Source organism: Rissa tridactyla, chromosome 6 (assembly GCF_028500815.1).
Source record: "Rissa tridactyla isolate bRisTri1 chromosome 6, bRisTri1.patW.cur.20221130, whole genome shotgun sequence".
Lineage (NCBI taxonomy): Eukaryota > Metazoa > Chordata > Aves > Charadriiformes > Laridae > Rissa > Rissa tridactyla.
Genome location: NC_071471.1, coordinates 680,083 through 691,729, shown reverse-complemented (window position 1 = coordinate 691,729; position 11,647 = coordinate 680,083). Strand labels below are relative to the sequence as shown.

The window sequence follows — 11,647 nt, the reverse complement described above, 5'->3', positions numbered from 1 at the left end:
TCACAAGGTTTGATAGTTATCAAACTTGTTTCTTGCTTGATGCAGTCACTTGAGACGAAATGACATTGTTATCTCCAAGGGGCTGGAATCCGCCCCCTCCTCGGCACTCAGGCGGCTCCTGACCCAGCCAGGCTTGATGCACTCTGTCAGAGCCGGGCTGGAGTGCCTCTGGGGCTGGCTGTCCCCATCACAGAGCCACGACTTCCAAAGAGGGACTCCAGGCATGGCTGCAGTGCCAGTGCTATATATGGGAATAAACACTCTTAGCAGGACCATGACACTCAGCTTTGATCCTGGGCTCTTACAGACGACCCGACATCTCCAATCCCTGCAGCGCAGATACACAGACAGCCTCTTGGGTAGAGGCATGTGTGAAGACCTGGCTTGGACTTTGAAGGGATGTCCGCGATGACGTGAAGTGCAAAACAGGGCAGAGGTAAGCCCAAAGACACCATGGCTGCAGTAACTCAGCGCTGATGCAAGAAGAGAGTGCAGAGCACGCAGCTGTAAATGCACAGGCAGGACTCAACTCTCCCCCACGGCTGGACGGCAGAGGGACCTCCCTGCACAGAGACGTCACCCAGACCTGCTCTTACCTATAGGTGATGCAGGTGTTCAGCGAGAAACTTGATCTAAATTGTGTCTCTGCCTGCAATCGCAGGACATCAGAGTGTGATCTGACAAATGCCTGCCGTAAAAGGTGTTTTAAACCATCTCTGTGCATCCCTCTGTGCAAACCACTGCAAACACACTGAGGAAATAGAAAAGCAACGACAAACCAACATTGAAAGTTGGACTTAATTCCTATCAGGCTGTAGCTGTATTAAGTGCACTACAGAGAGCAGGCCCTGGCATCTTTAAAGACAGAGGAGGCAGCAATAGGATTCACAAAGGCCGTGCAATGCTTGAGCTCATTTTTCCCACCCACGTGAAGAGCTGCTGTCTTTTCAAAGCAGGAGCAGATGGTGATCGATGCTACACGCGCCTCACTCTGACAAGGAGCTGGGTCCGAACAGGGTATTTTCCATTCGTTCAAACTGTTTCAATCTACTGTCTTTAGGAAGAAGCCAGATGCTGCTCACTGATGGGGAGGATCTTTTGCACAGCAGTGGTTTGAGACCTTGCTCTGCTTTTCATACAGAGACTCTCTGTTGCTTCTGTCACACGGTTTCCAGCAGTCACGCGTTTTTTAGGAGGAGGAACTGAGCCGTGAGTTGGAGATGTGACACAGTTGTGGTCACAGAACAAGCTGGTGACCACCCCAGGAACTGAGCACTGTCACCCTGCTCCCATCCTGCAACCGCACGCCGGAGGAAGTGGTCCTGATGCTTCCAGTCCTCGTGCTTTAGTCTTCAGCTCCCACGTGCTGCATTCCCAGTCCTGGGGAGAGGGCATGGGGGGTCTGGGGTTTGGGCCACTCTTTGGTTATCAGTATTAGGCTAGGTTTGTTACTCTAAGCATTGTGGGGCTGTGATTCGTGTTAACCAGGCTGCAGATCCTAGAGCTGCTTCCCACTCCTCAAGCACCGGCCTCATGTCTGCACCCACAGCTGGGAACGTTCCTGTCCTGCCACGTTGCAATGGAGAGCAGCACACAGCCGGAGGGCTTTGTCTCCAATTAACCCGACTAAGCCATCATTACACACAGGGCTCTTCCCGTTACTGGCTCGGAAACAGCTGGGGGACTCCCGTTTGCAGAGCATGGGACAGGCAGGTGACATGGCTCTGTTTGCCAAAGCAACCCTGCTCCAGGCTTATGCTTTCCTGTTGGGGGATTTCTGTAGCCTTAACAAACAGCCTCAAGGATTCAGGCTAATCAGTGTTTCCTTTTGGGGTACAGCTTCACTGCAAGCTTCGCCTTGGCTAACCAGGCTGCTGCCTAGGCTTTGTCACAAATTTTTTGGTGTCCCGCCACGGCGGTCCCCATGATCCCACCAGCTGATGCAATGAGAGGAGACATGAGCGAGTGCTGTGGCCACCCAGACTGAGACGCGTCCTCCTTGCGCTGTGGCTCTAGTCCATCACTCAGCAGCCAAGAGTCCTCCAGGACACATGTGCTCGCCCGCCGATTAACTGTGCCAGTCCCAGGGAGAACACGGGGAGGGGGGTGTTGGCGATGCACGGAGGGGAGCGCGGGACTCCCGAGGACGTGGGCACCTGGAAGTTGTGTGGCGTTGCGGCATGGCTGCTGGTGCTCAGGCAGAGCTTCCCGAGGAAGCAAGAGCAATTAGCTCAGCAAAACAAGATGCACACAGGGCGGTTGTCTCAGGAGCCCCCAGGAAACAAGTCCTGCTCTTCCTGGGGACAGAAAGCAGGAGACAACTGTCTCTGCTGCTTTCTCCCTCAGCAACAGAGCAAAGCAAGTCTCCCCAGGCACTGCTAATTACTCACTGCTGCCTTGAGTTCCCATTCCCTTGCTGTCTGGACACAGAGCTGCTTGCCTTCCCCTGCGACCCCAAGCAGGAATTTCCAAAGAACAGCTCCTGGCCCCCATCACGCCTGTGTGCAGCAGGGCCGAGCCCTGTGACCGGCCACCCCGGGACCTGGGAGAGCCCCAGCACCAGCTGCAGCGACAAGGACAGAGCTGTGTTGGGCTTGCAGATTCCCCTTTTTTCCAGTTTTCAGCTGCACAGTGACAGTCCCAGAGGCCCAGCGCTTTCTGACCTTGGCTGTCCTCATTTGCTTCTAAAACTGGCTGATCATACTGGTGAGCTCCAAAACCGGCATTCCAGCTGGCCTTTCCTCCGCCACATGGGATTCCAGGCACCACCAGGGGCTCCCGGCATTTTTAATTATTTTTCTCCTTTTTTTGAAGCCCTTTTTGTTCGTGCTGCTTGTGGTGTTTCCGGTGGGACAGAAAGCTCCTCTCCCCACAGGCTGCTTGCCGTGTGCTCACTGAGGCTGGCTCATCCTTCCCATGTACCTCGGAGGGATGCTCAGGAGCATGGGGGCAAATGCAGGCTGGCGGTTCCCCAGTTGCATGTGCTCGGTTGGAGGGCAGAGGATGCACTGTGGAAAAGCCCAAGGGCTTGAGAACATGTGGGGAAATAGAGACCTTGACTCCACCAGCAGTGGCAGTCCCTGCATTGCCTTCCTGATGGACCCACTGCCAGGCACCAGGGAAACATCCCGTCTTCCCAGGAGTGTGGCTGGCGCAGATGTGAAGTATGTAACGACCAGCCGAGCTATCGTCAACAAGCATCTCCAGAGAGGATGAGAGCAGGTGGTGAGAGCTAATGGCACCCATGAACCGTGTTCTGGGGGAGCAGAGAGCAGCAGAGGAAGGCGTTGGACGTCACTGCTACACAGCATCACCGAGACTTCAGATGGGTGCTGACGGGGTCACTTCACAGGGGACGTAGGAAATGGGGAGGGTTTGAGGGAACAGGAGGGGAGACACAGCTACTGGCAAGTTCATCATCGGCTGGAAGATCAAAGAGATGGTGCTTGTCCATGCCTGATGCACACCTCGTGCAGCAGGAGCTGCTGGAGGAGCTGCAGCATTGTGTGTGCGGGCAGGGAGAGCAGCAGGAGGGAGCACTTCGCACACTTACTTGGGGCTGTCACAGCTACACCCACACACTGCTTTTCCATGGTATGTCCTGATGGCGCCCATCAAGAGGGCCCTGCACAGCCACATCAGCAGCCAGCTGTAAGGAAACCACATCCCCCATGGGCCAGCCGAGTGACCGTGCTGCCGTACCTGGCCCTGCTGTTTCCACACAGTTGGAAGCAGCGACACCTTCACCTTGGCGAGCCCACAGCTCTGCTTTCGCAGAGGCAGAAGAGGAGGGGACAGAGCGTGCCCTGCCCTGGCAGCGGGCTGTGACCGTGTCCCTGGTCGTGCCGCATCATGCCCTGGCCAGCACCTCTGCGTTTGGTAAGGTTTAAACCAGTTCCCCTGCCACAGCCTGCGTCCAGCGCGGCTCTGGCCACGGCAGCATGGCCAGCCCTGACCGGCTCCCAGGAAACAGCCTGAGCTGAACACACTGTTCTGACCGGCTGTTGTCCTCTCCTGCTCTGGCCTGGGGGCAATCCTGGACTGCTCTCGGGGAGGGGCTAGAGGAGCTTCTCCCCACATCTGTAGTGCTGCAGACTACCCAAAGCCACTGCTCCACATCTGCAGACTACGGGGAATAGCTGAAAGGAGGTAATTCCCAAAGCCAGAGTGGTATAGCCAGGATGCATCCCAGCCCATTACTGCTCGTCCAGACACATCTCCAGCTTCTTTACTGAAGCGTTGTTTGGACTTTCCACTAACTTCATCACATCACCAGCCGTACGACGCAGCCAAGGCTTGAGTCTGCTGTGCCTGCCAGAGCAGGCAGACTCCAGCTGGACCCACGCTGCAGATTGGTATTGCAGATTGGTATTGATTACTCATTAACCATGGGTGTGGTGCAAGCTGTGCGTAGGTCTGCACCGGCTTCTGGTCTCTGGGCAGCGCTGTGCCCTTGAGTTGATCTTGCCCTCTCAATCATCAGGTTTGTAGAACGAAGGTTGAACAATCAGTCTAGAGGTGTACGCCCTTGAACTTGTTTTCTGTCCTGGATTAGACTTTAATGTTGCAACACCTTTGAGAGCTTCTGTTTTTTCCCTTTTAGAAAAAAACAGTTTTGACTTAGTTGCTGCTAATTGTGCTGGTAGGGTGTTACTTGTATCCCTCTCTCCCAAAGCCCAAAGCCAGTAGCAGATGGACAAGGTGGTGTGTTTTTTCCATGCTCTCTCCTCCTCACCTGAATGATGAATTACAAACCGAGTTTAATCTCTGTGATACAGCGCAGTATAGCACCTTTTACTTCTGCACTCTGACAAGCATAAATGCTGCAGAAATAGGACAGGATGATCAAAACCTAAAAAAAATATAAAATAACACTGTAAGGCATTTGTTGCAAAAGCATGGCTATTTGTAGAAACTTTTGAGAACAGGAGTAAAACACCGTTAGCTTGGCTAGGAAGGTTGACCCTCCCACATGAACCAAAGGGGAGGTGATGGGGTGGTGGTACTGCTGTATTCTGGAGCGGTATCTCTGCCTGGATCAGTCCAGGAGCCTTATCCTCTGAAACACAATGGCCACGAACGCCCACACCGCCAACAGTTTTGCACAAACATCAAGCTAGTACAGTTCGTTTCCAGGAAAGCTGAATGCACAGGTGATAAGATATTAACAAACTCCTGCCTAAAACAGGTCAGGGGGAAAGGGAAAGATTCATCTTTTCTCTAGGTCCAAACACATCACACCCCTCTTCTGTATTTTCCCAGGGGGAGGGTGGGGAAATCACAGCTCCCCACTGCGCTGCGTGAGCTGGCCTCTGCTCTCCCCAGTTTCTGATCTGCAACACAGATCGTTCAGCACTGAAGCAACATAAAGCACACGGACTTGAATGTCTGAATGAGTCATTTGCAGAGCTGTGAGCGCAATGAGACTGCAGTAATGAAAAGGTGGGAGCTTGGAGAGGGTCTGTGCTGGAAAGCAAGGTGTCCCTGGGGTATTGCTTAGGTCTTGAGCATCCTACAAGGTCCCATGCCTTAAAACACAGAGCAGCCACATGGGAAATGCTGAGTTCCAGGAGAATTTTGGCTCATGGCACCAAGCCTTTCACACTCCAACCCTGCTAATCCCTTTCTCTGCAGCTATGACTGGGATGGGGAAGAGGTTTCGATACTGCGTCCGTATGGGGAGGTTATTATAGCTCTGTCCTGTGGGTTTGGATGGAGCCAGGCAGGCACAAAGGACGTGCGGTGGTGTGTGCGCAGTCTTGTGACGAAGCAGCTGTGGCCCGGCAGGCAGAGAGGTGCCCGGCGTAGCACGGACGGGCCCGTCTGACCTGGTGCTGCTGCACGCAGATTGGAGGGCTGCTGTCACCAGCCTGCCCAGACCCCACGCAGAGCAGTGGGACTTTCAGGAAGACTTGGGCACTAGTAGCACTAAATATGTGCAGGGAATATTTGTGACTCTTCTTGTTCTTCAATGCGATGCCATGAGCAGATCCATTAGATACCATAACTTCTCTTAAACTAAAGGCAACCATACCCGTTTCTTGCTATAATGAGTAATGAGCTATTATACAACATTTCTGCTGATTATTCTGCTGATCTATCTTTGCAGGAAACGGGACTGGTTTTCAATGGACAAACCCAGCCCACTGATGTCCTGAAATAGTTTGTATGCTAGTGAGATTTCAGAGGGGAGAGGTTCAGCAAGTCACGGCAGTCCCTGACAGCCCCACTACAAGTACCACATTGGCTCCTGCCCTCCTCCCCATCTCCTCAATGGGATGTTAACTCTGGAGCCTAAGGATGATGGACTAAGAATGACTATTCTCAGTGATCTTCTTGTTGATGCTTTTGCCACAAATATTTTCCTCTTAAACTGTGAAGGTGGATATAAGATATAAAGGAAAATGAGTATTGGTGTCTCTCCACTTTTCAGTTGCAGGCAGCCTGTACCTACCTGAGGCTGGTTTCAATCTGCCAAGCTGCCCACATGTGTTGGCGGCAGAAAGCCAACACAGAGAAAGCCCAGCTGAAGCTAAATTATTGCCTCGGAGGCAATAATTAATAATTATTGCTGTAGCGCAACAGGAAATCTTTTTGGTCTGCTCTGAGCGCTCAAAGTCCTGAACGAATAGGCTGTGTGGGGGAGGGAGACCTGGAAATAATGGACAATAAAAGATTGGCGCTGCACAGAGATAGAGAATCAGGAACAAGCTGATGCCTGCGGTCTCTCCAGACCTCCCTATTTCTGGACTTGTCATGGTTTGCAGTGCTGCAGGCTATATTTGAGGTCATGGGACTTTTACTTGAGCCGTCCAATTAATTTCTGAGTTCTGGATTTCACGGCTGAGCGCTCTGATCAGTGAGAGAGTAAAAAAGCACCAGCAAGCACAACGACTGTCAGCGTGCTCATCAGGAGAGACTGAACACAGGAAACTCATGCTGAAAATGCAAGCCTCAGCAGCTGGGACCAAGAATCCTAGCGGGGAAGGGTAAGAAGATGTCCTCTGTGTACAAGGAGGTTTGGGGAGAGAGGGAAGAACAGCTCTCACAGAGGTGCCTGGATTTGTGTCAGAGGAGGACGCCTCCTCAAGTACCATCCCCTCTGACCGAAGCGTGTTGTGTTCCCCAGCCAAACTCGCGGAGCCCACAGACCTGGACGGAGGCGGGTGGCAGCCTGACGTGACAGCTCTCCGCTCCTGTTAGCCCAAGGCTCCTCCTGGTATTCCACACATCTCCATGGACATCAGTCCAATCACATCTTGCTGCTTCTTTGGGCAAGGAGAAAAGCTGGTTTGTCCCAGCGCCTCATTGCCATTTTTTGCCAGCAGTGAAACAGTGACTGCACCACCCCACTGCTCCCCGAGCCGAGCCGCAGCAGCGTCTGCTGGGCTTGCCAGGCATGTGGATCCCATCTGCACGCCACTAACTCTGCTCCACAGTCATGCGTGCAACAGGGGTTTGCGTGGCCGAGATTCTGGTCTTAATCGCAGCGCTGGCAACCCAAACTAGCACTGCAATGCTCCTGCAGCTCAGAAGATCTCCTGAAAGGATCTCCTGAAAGGACTTCTTTTTGTTTCTGTCCAAGATTCAGGTCAGTCAAGTCGCCTGCTCCGTATTCCCCAGGCAGCAGAAGCAGGTCCTCAGATCCTATGGGGGAAGATGTGGTAGGGGAATTGGATAAATAAAGACCATAGCTCCCACAAACCAAAGCTCCTTGGTTTTCCTGGTCAACTTGGCAATGCTCCACTGTCAGATTCAATGGCTCAAGTCAGTTTGTTTCAAACATTGCTTTAAATTTGTTGCTGATGTTTGTTTTGGGGTGTGGGGGAGCAGACACCGTACACCTCTAAGAAGGTGTTGCCAGGTGTCACTTCCTCGCCCACAGGGTCTGCAAGGCCTCTGCTTTGAAGCTGCCGCTGGCTCTTTGGTCTGGCTGTGCTTTTCTTGCTGCAGTCAGGGCTGATTACCGCAAATCCCAGATCTTGAATCAGGGCAAGTTTTTATACTGTGCAGGCCTTGTTTATGTAACAGCTCCGTCCCACAGGGATGAATCCAGGACTTGCAGCACTAAAAGCATTAGCTGCTGCCACTGGAGCTGAAGATGTACTCCTCTGGTTGGTAGCGCCCGTACATTTATATCCTTTAGAACAAATGCTGGAGGAGACTCGTGACACACTTAGAAGTGGGTTATGCCTACATAAGCATTTTCCTCCCACCATCATACTAAGGGAGTACATACACTCGCAGGACCACAGGTGTGAAAACACTGCTGATGCTGCCGCCTGCCCATCGCCCAGAGCTTGTCTGAGTGTACACATCATTATTTACCACCCAGTTTTCTTCTAGCACTCACGCCCTCCCTTTTACTCTCGGATGTGCTCCAGCACTGGAGAAATAGAGGACAGAACAAGTGTAGGCAGGGCCTTGGCTCCCTTGGCTTAAACAACACTCTGTGCTCATCTTCCCTAACACATTTTGCAACCACTTTGGCATAATGGAGGCTCACGTTCTTCTTTCCCTCTAGGCACATGATGCAGAGCCTTTGGGCTTCACCAGATCAGCTCAAAACCAGCCAGCGGTCTCTGAAAAGCAGCTCTGGTTGCCTCCACAGCCCAGGGGCCAAAGATACGCTCCTGCTCAGAACAATCTCAGGTCAACACCCAAAAATACCATACAAGTGACTCACCTTGGAGCTTTAACACAGTTTAATTCTCTCCATCATTTACACTTTGTCCTTTCAGTTTATGCTGTTTAATTACCTCGCTCAGTAACTGCACGTGTATTTACCCCTACACTCCAGTGTGTTTGATGCAGACAAAGGTCTGTTTAATGACTGTTCAGAGACTTATTCTAAATTGCCTACTGGCTTCCATCTTAAAATACACCTTTTGCTGGGACATAGCGTTCATAAAGCATGAAGTGCACCTTGCAGCTTCTTTCCCGATAAAATCTTAGCCAAACCAATCTGAAATTGCATGATTGTGAGTCCTGAGGAACAGGCTGCAGAAAAAATGCAGCAGCCACATGCGCTCTCAGCTGCCGTACCACAGGAAGGGCTCTGCTTCTGCGCCTCTGTCTGTCAGCGCTCCTGTCCCAAAATGTTAAAGCACCTGCAACGTAGCCAATTCGCATTTTTGCCAGAAATGGGAGTTGGAGCGCCACAGGACGTGTCAGGGAACTCTGGAAGGATTCTCTGGTACCTCGGGTGTGTCCTTGAATTGCTGCTTGCCTGGTGACACCTTTTACCTGTACCACCAAGCCTATGGGCTTGGAAGGAATATTCTGGGTCCAGTTTTACTTCCACATCCCTGTCTCCCATCTTTACCTGAGTTTATTTCAGCTTTTCTATCAGATCGACTCTCACAAACATTCCTGACCAGGGAGCAAGGACTGCGGGGCGAACAGGCACTTGTTACATAAACCACTTAAATGATACATCAGCCAAATTTGGCTGGTGGAAAGAAGATGTCACACGAGGACACGCTATTTAAACACAGTGGGGAGAAGCTGCAGCTCAGGGTTTCTCAAGGGTATTTATAGCCCTTTGTGAGAGGAAATGCAGCCGTGCCCGTCTCCTCCCTCACCGACTTCCCCGAGTCTGGATCCTCCGGGCCGGGCTGCGCCGGAGGAGCGGGGCCGATGCGGCCCCTGAGCCCCCGCCCGCTCCGTGCCTCTCGCCGGGCAGAGCCCTGGGACAGGTCCGCAGCCCCTTCGGCCGCTCGGAACCCCTTCAGAGGGGCACAGCGGGGGCTGCCCCTGCCACCCGCCACGTCCCACTCCCAGCCCGGCTCGGGACCGTGGGGCGGCACGGCCGCCGCACACGGGAGCCAGCGCCGCGGCCCCGCTGTGGGGACGGTGAAGCCCCAGGTCAGGGCACAGCGGCACCTCCCCTGCCGAGCGGCTGTGAAGAACCGCCCGAAGATGACAGGCGCAAACCGAGGAGCCGCCGCCGCTCCTGCTCCGGCCGCCAGCCCCCGCCGCCGCAGCGGACCGGCAGCGCCCTGCGGCAGCGCCGGCGGGCTGGGGGTGCGGGCCGGGGCACCCCGAGGTCCGCCCGCCCTCCCCATAGCCCAGCTGCGGTCGGGCCGGGAGCGGGGTCCCTCTCCTCACGCCGCGCGGGCTGGGGACGGGCGGATCGCCCCCTCCTCCCCGCGCCGCGCTTCATCGCACCGCGTCGCGATTCGTTGCACCGCCCCGCACCGCTGCCCGGCCCTGCGGCGCGCGCCCCACCCCGGCGGCTCACGCCGGCCGGCGGCGAACGTTCCAGACCCCCCACGCTGCGGCAGGAGCGGCGGGAAGCGGCCGGGCAGGGCGCGGCCAAACGGCGGCCGCCCGCGCCGGGCCTTCTGGGAAACGTAGTTCCCGGGCCCGCAGCCAGCGTGCGACCGCCCGGAGGCTCGGACTACATTTCCCGTGGGGCGCCGCGCGGGAACGGCCGCCGCAGTCCCCGCCCGCCCCCTCGCCGCGCAGGCACAGTGGGGGCGCCGGACCCGCTATAAGGGATGTTGTTTGGCTTTGCGGCCGCTGAGTGGAGAAGCTGCCGCGGGGGTCGTCGCCGGGCGGAGGTGAGCGGGGCCGCCCCGCCCGCTACCGGAGGCGGGTGCTGGGGTGGGAAGCGGCGCGACCCTTTGTGTGGGTGAAGGGGCCGCCGCGCGGCTGAGGAGGCGGCCTTGCCGCCCCCCCTTTCCTGTGAGGAGGCCGGTCGAGCAGCCCCCCCTTCTCCCCCGTCGCCGACAGCTCCGGCCATGGCTGTCCGGCCAGCCCGGCTGGAGCGGGGCGTCTGTCCCTGGGCGCGGAGGGCCTCTCTTGTTTATGCCGGTGCGGCGGAGCCACGGGGAGGCGGGGGGAGTTGTGTTCCACCCTCCCTCCGGGTTGGGGGTGGCGGTTCGGGGGGGCTGGCGCGCATCCCTGTCGCAGCAGGGCCGCGGAGCCAGCAGGGTGCAGCAGCCCCGGAACCTGCCGCGCTGCAGCATCCGCGGCCGGCGCCGCCACACGGGCGGGGGGCGGGCGATGATCGGGGCCGGCCCCTGGAGGGGAGGGGGCAGCCCCATGCGCCGGGCCGAGCCCGCCGTGCGGATCCTGAGTAATGTCACTGAACCAGGCTTCCCCCATCGTGGGAGTTTCAGGCAGGTGACGGAATGCAATAAAGCAGAGTTATAAAACAAAGCCTTGCAGTGGGAGGTGATTTTCTTTTCGGGACTCTGGTTCTACTTCTGAGCTTACAGCACGGTTTGGTAGCTTGAGGGAAAAGCTGCGGTGCTGAAGGTGAGACTCCTTCCTTTGCGTGTTTGCGCTTAACGATGGCTCAAACCTACGGAGTAAGTGAATAACGCTATAGAGGAGGAATATATTTTTCTCTGGAGTGTGTGTGGAATGACTAATTTTATCATGTGATATCTCTGAGATCAATTTTGCGAAACTTTGTACTGGTGAGTTGTTGGGTATGTGCAACTTCAGACACTAACAGAAGGTTTCGGGGGCTTGATCTTCCAAGTCAAGTATCTTGAGGTTTCAGCTAAACACCGTAGTTATTACTTTAATCTGTCAGATTGCATAATTGTGTTTCAGAGTTCTAAGGGAGAAAATATGACAGTGCTCTGGTGCATTGAGGATCATGGTACTGTTTAGTTACCTCAGGGTATGTTTA

General features: G+C 55.0%; 1 protein-coding gene across 7 annotated transcripts in view; it reads left to right on the top strand.

Moving 5' to 3' along the window:
* The first annotated feature begins 9,677 nt into the window (after positions 1 to 9,677).
* The window catches only part of ABCC5 (ATP binding cassette subfamily C member 5), a 72,965-nt gene continuing 70,995 nt past the window's right edge, over positions 9,678 to 11,647 (top strand). For 5 of the 7 annotated variants that reach the window (XM_054206445.1, XM_054206436.1, XM_054206429.1 and 2 more), the window contains exon 1: positions 10,431 to 10,565. The gene's annotated coding sequence lies outside the window, so the exon portion shown is untranslated. Of the gene's footprint in view, positions 9,699 to 10,430; positions 10,566 to 11,069; positions 11,266 to 11,647 lie in introns of those variants that run through there. The other 2 variants (XM_054206432.1, XM_054206431.1) reach the window with 2 other exon arrangements.